The sequence below is a fragment of the Centruroides vittatus genome, unplaced genomic scaffold (assembly GCF_030686945.1).
Source record: "Centruroides vittatus isolate TY-2023 unplaced genomic scaffold, ASM3068694v2 contig_1564, whole genome shotgun sequence".
In the NCBI taxonomy this organism is placed as follows: domain Eukaryota; kingdom Metazoa; phylum Arthropoda; class Arachnida; order Scorpiones; family Buthidae; genus Centruroides; species Centruroides vittatus.
In genome coordinates, this window is record NW_027120962.1 from 6,513 (window position 1) to 13,024 (window position 6,512).

The following is a 6,512-nucleotide window of genomic DNA, read 5'->3' on the forward strand; positions in this document are numbered from 1 at the left end:
TCTAAACACTTTTTATAGTTTCCAAGTAATTAGAAATAGTTTCCAATTATTTTAGTTTTATAGTTTTTTAATAATTTTATAGTTTCGAATTAACTTTCTAAATAATGGCACATAAGTCTATATTGTCAGAGTTGCCACTTTGCTACATGCGCTATCGCTTGCAGCAACTGTGACGTTGCCGTTCAGTGCAGCACGAACTACACCCCCTCTCTACACCGCATCGCCCGGCCTTTTTCCTCTGATGATAATTGCCAGTTGAATTTCCGCTCTCGGTAAATAAAGTCTCTTCGCGCTGAATAAAATAAGTAACTTTTCTCCTAGCCCTGGTGCGAAATTTTAATTTAGGTCGGTTGTGGCGTTAATGAGTCAGGTGACAGAACGATTTATGATTATTTGATGACGCTGAAACAAACTAGCGTAGAGTCAGAAAGGGCCTTCTTCTCAAGGGAATATATATGCCCACGGTGGGCAAGCAAGAATTTAGTGGGAGCGCGAAATGTAGGTTTTGCAAAATGCAAGGGAACCGCTGTCGTGACAGATAGTATGGTAAGACTGGGAAGCGTAGCTCTTTCAGCAAGAGCCGCATTTCCCCATGCCTGATATATGCAGTTCATTAAGAAGTAGGTTGGAAGACAACAACATCAATACCATTTGTTTCTTTAGATCCTACTTCCAGAAAAGTCAAAAAAATTCAGAAATGATTGATTTAATTTTATTCAATTCTTTAAAATACTTTTTCAAGACAAGACTAATATTTTATAACTTTTACTCTAATTCTATTAAGTAAGAGTTTTTAACTTTTATTCTGTAGTGGTTAGTGAGCTAGGCTAGACAATTTTATTGTGAAAATTAGTAAGAAACGGAGACTACCTAGTTAGTTAAATAATTAATTAAATCAATGAGTATAAGTATTTTAGATATACAGTAGAGAGTCCTTAATCCGAACCCCAGTTATCCGAAACGCCGGTTATTTGAACGCTTTTCAGTCAGACTGTGTCGTGCTGAATCAAACGTTTTCATACTAGATTAACTTCTAAAGTATAATTTTTATGTCTTAATATTCTTTAATATATAAATAAATAATTTTTAACTTCAATATAGCCTCGATTATTATTATAAAATGTTCGTTAGGCTTAAAATCGACGAAAATTCAACACGAAGCGACACTTAATGGAGAAAAATTTGAACATCGGGCAGGTTAATATATTTTCTCGTGCATAATCGGTTATCCGAACAAATCACTTATCCGAACAACCCAGTTCCCAATTCATTCTAATTAACGACTTTCTACTGTATAATGATATGACTGTATGTGATTCATAATTGTGATAATAATAACTAACTACTAGACTAATACTAATTACTTACTCACTACTTTACTAACACTAATAATTAAATTACTTATAAATAACTACAGACTGATATGTAGAGCCTATATAAGAAAACAGGTAAAGCAAGGAACACACGCGTAAAATCCGCATAAAACAAAAAACGTAAAAATTTTTCTGAAATTTTCGCTAAAACAAAACTGAAAATAGAGTAGAACATGTCTGTACTTTTCACGCCAAAATTTCTCCAATAAAGATAATTCTTTTCTGTGACATCAATGTAGACACGTGTTTTTTATTCTAACAATGGCGGCAATGACGGTTTACCCTACAATTGTGACGCTCTCGAAAAAACGAAAAATAAATGAAATAGAGGAGTTTATTTAATTCGTTCGACCGCATCAGTGTCATGTATAAAAACATTGTATTTAAACAACGTTTTATGTAAGGCTATACGTGCAAAATTTCAAATAACAGGTAGGTCTAGTAGAATGGATATATATGCCTATTATTTAGATCACACGTTCTTTATTTGAATTCGGAATATAAGTGTATTAATTTAAATTTTCTATATTATAGCAGAGAAAGCGGGAAAAGAATGGAAGGTATAAAGGGATAGATAGCCTATATGAGAGGAAAAAATTAATAAAATTAGCACTGTTATTGGCAGTGGTGTTTCCTATTCGGCCAGAATTTTTACGTATGTGTGTTCTGGCATAAAACCGTAAAACAGAAACTGAACTGAAAGCTGATTTCTGATTCAGTTTTCTGCCACACAATTTTACGCATGTGTGTTCCTGGCCTAAGACTTATAGCCCCTTAGCCACTGATTATCCGTCCTTACATTATTATAATCAATCAATATATATAAGTGTAAATGTACAATGTGCGTGCCGCTAATGCTCGAAAACGAGTCACAGTACGATCAAGGGAGTTATATGGTGTGGTAGCTCTCTATTTTTCTTTCATAGAGAAAGTTCCCGTTTTTACATAAAGTGCGTGCTGTTTAAGATATAAGGGCTGGAAGTTTCGCATTCTACAAATTTCTAGAACAGTCAACATAACGGTATGCCGAAAACGGGCATTACATACGCTCCTTTCGCGTGTTACATTTCAAACATTTAAATTAACAATATAAATTATTATTTAAATTATTATTATTAATAATCGAGACGAGTTGATAATAATAATATTCAGCGCAGTGCCCAAACGGTTAAAAATTGAAAGTTGAAATTTGGTACAGTTTGAGTACGTCACGAAAATGAGGAAGTTTCGAAATTCTCCCCCACTAGAGAGAGGGAAAAGATTAAGGCTTACACTGAAGGACTCGGCTTCTACTGTACTATTTTAGATGCAGTTTTTTGCATTTTTGATTGTGTTTTAATAGGGTACGTACACTAAAAAGGGATTTTTCGTAATTTCCTCCGCGGGGGAGAAATTTTTAACACTTCCCGCGCGAAGGAAGTGTTAACAATGTAAGTGTTAAGTAACAATGGAAGAGTCAACAATGGAAATGTTAACAACGGAAGTGTTGAGTTACATTGAGTGTTAAGAGAACGCGTTGTGCAAGATTTACAGGCGTAGATGCAGCTTTTTGCGTTATTGCGGAAAATCGAACATATTTTTTGACCCATCTAAAAATTCTCTAATTAGTCTGGAAACAGGGAGACCTAAGTCTTGCATTCTCCGAAAATAGGTAAAATTCGCTATAATGTAAGTACCTTGATCTTCGCTATCGTTACTTTTTGCCCGAGCAACGCCGGGCTTATCCGCTAGTATATTAGTGTAAATTAATTAGTAGAATTACGTTTTCATTTTCGTCGGATGAATAAAATATTTTTTAATTACTTTTGATATTATTAGAATTACGTTTGCTATTATTTAACTTAAAGATTACATTATAATTATAATCAAAATAAACATTAAAAGTTAATTGTCTGTATCTCAAGTGATAAACCGAACCGAAGTTAAGTTTACTACCTAAATGTGTAAGAACTTTTACTGATTTAGAGTGACCAGTCTAAAGAATAAATGTTTTTTAAGTATTAAAGAAATGTTTTATTTCTTTTAAAAAAACAATAAATTGCTGGATAGATAGATAGATAGATAACAGTTTATTGCATCAAAAATACATTCGGGCTAGTTCCGCGCTGGATCCAGCTGGAATGACGTTTGTGCAGCAAAAGTCATTCAACTTGATTAAAAACACTGCTGGATTGTAATCCTTACTTGCAAAACATTAATTATAAATTGAATTAAGTTATTTATTCTTTATTATATATTAGAAAACATTAAATGTAGAAGACATTAATTTTTGAGAACATGCTAAACTCATCAGAAGCTGTAAAATCCAATCTCATCAATTGATATAACTATTATGCTGTACACTAGAAAGTAAACGACCAAAGAAGATCAAAACCAAATAGACGAAGTTGATAACTCATTATACTCCGAGAGATCCGGGATCAAATTAAAGCAACAAACGCAAGGATATCTTATAAATGATTTCTCCCGAATTTGCTGAACCACGTCGCTCACTATTTGGCATCTGTCAATTTCTTGCCGGCCGAATCAATAACAGCCATACGAAAAAAAATTCTGTAAAGTCCACAATTTAAAAAATGACAGAAAAATGAAACAGGATAAAAGGATACTATAAAAATTAATATAATTACATTACATTCATCTTACAGAAGCCAAAGTGACCGAAATACAAGTAAAGAATATCTAAAAATTTCTAGTTGATGTAAGAATCGAGGCGTCATTTTGCGTAAAATTTAGAATCATCTTAAACCTATTTCTCTGTTGCGATCATAAAGAAAACATAGCACAAGAAACGGATTGAATATCATCCGTACTATCAACAACTGGCTAAGAAATTTAACATCCGTATACTAGGCGATAAACAACCCAGTGTTAAATTAAAGGAGAAGAAAGACGATTGTCGATGTATGAATAGAAGGAAGCGTAAAAGTCCACAACCAAATATGGTAATGACAGCGCCATATAATCAGTGTTTAACGTCATTATATGGCTTACACCTCTGACCGCACACCTGCACATGCATGGCCAAACAGTCGATCACATGACACCTAACTTTCTAACTCGATAACTTTAAACCCTCTTATTCAATCTTTGGTTAAAATTTGCGGGTTAAGACGCGTTTTACTCTGTCCAAACTGGTATCAGCGTTTCTGATGTCGGTTTGATCTTGCAATTTCGCCGACAATTTATTGTAGAGCCATCTAACAGACAACGAGATCGGGTCTCACCGACCTGTTGTCGAGTAGGTGGTCATTCGAGATCGCCCCTTGGCCTCCGGCTAATCTCATATTGTTAGGTCAGTTAAAAATATATATATATATAACAGAATTTAGCATCCAAAAAGTGGGTAAAACGTATTAATGTTTTATGCAAGAAAATCGAAGATGAGGGTAATATCATTTAAAATATCATGTACAATAGACACAGATATTTTCGAACTGAATTACAATGAATTCTAGACATACATACAAATTCATATTGTATTTTAAATTCTACAACATTGTATGTACTGTACACAATGTTACCGCATTTTAAATTGTAAAGGATAAGAACAATTATACGTTAAATTTATTTATACTTATGCATTCCAAACCGAAATTCATTCTATTTGGTATTAATAATTTCCTTTCAATTATTTTTGTCCTGTTATACATATTACAAAAAGTCATATTATAATCTTTGCACTGAAACATTTAATAATAATAACAATTTTAAAAAATACGTAAATAAATAGGTTAATAAAATCAAATTACAATAATAATAACAATAAGTGAGATTAATAATATTGAACATAACACAGTAGAGCATCGATTATTTGACCCCCGATCAACCGTCACATCGGTTAACCGACCGCGTTCTAGTTAGTAAATTCAAATGTCCGCTAGTGATGTGGCGCTACAATATTTGGCTATGTCTTGGCTACTTTAATATTATTTTGTTAAATTTTTGCGTGTTTTAGCTGGCAACACTTGCTCGCCACGAAAGGAAGGCCAGTATTTAAACGAGGCCTAATATTATTTAACGATGCTATCCAATTGTTGTTTTTAAAACGTGTGCGAAATTTAGCGGCAAAAAAAACGAGTGTCAGCTGTAAAGCAAAAGAAAATTTCGGACTTCTTTTTCTAGTGTATTAATCTACTTTATGTAAAATATGTAACCTGAATATATCATTTTTTTGTTTTATATGTTTCAATATACAGTACAGTACTGTATTTATTTTGTGAAAAATAAAGAAATAATTCTTAACGATACAATAACGATTGTTATTATATTTAAAGAAAATTCTGTTAAGCTTAACATCGATGAAAATTCAACGCGAAGTAGGATAATAGAGATATACTAATATACTAATTACATGAGATATACTAATAATGTATTTTTTCATACTTTTCGGTTATCCGTATTTTCAGTTATCCGACCAACCCCAGTTCCCAATTGATAACGATGCTCTACTGTACGTTAATAATTACTTTTCAACAGATGGAATAGTCATTATATCGACAATTGGTACATCGACAATGTCATGGTTTCTAATTTCAGTAAGCTGTGATAAATGAAATCGATTATCATCAACTAATGAAACTAAAAATAAGTGTAATCGGATCACATATTTTAAGAGTTTTGTGATTATTAAATAAACATACGCATAAGCAAAACATACTTTATTTAAGTTTTGATTCAATTTTACTAGTGCACTTCATCTATAATTTTCCATAACTACTTTCTAAACAGTTACAGTTTCAATTCCTGGAATACTCACAAATGTTTTCAAAACGTCCTAAAATATTTTACATGTTTTGAATTTGTGTTATAAAGTTCATAATATATGGGAATGTAAATATCAATAAAGTTTGACCGACACAAATGACGTTTTCATACAAGTGTTCAGAATAACATTAACTTTTCAGTAAAGTAACAACATACATAAATTTTGTGTTTATAGTTGAAGATTTAATTAACACCTTACGTGGAATCTTACAACTTAATGTTTTCGATGTGTAGTAAAATAAGCTCATCTACTTTTCTATGCAACTTAGTTGTGCATTTAATCTTATTACTTTTTTTACGGTTATTTTTGTAATTACAAGTAATAAACTCACTTTTTATGTACAATGCTATGAAAGATACAGCATGATTCGT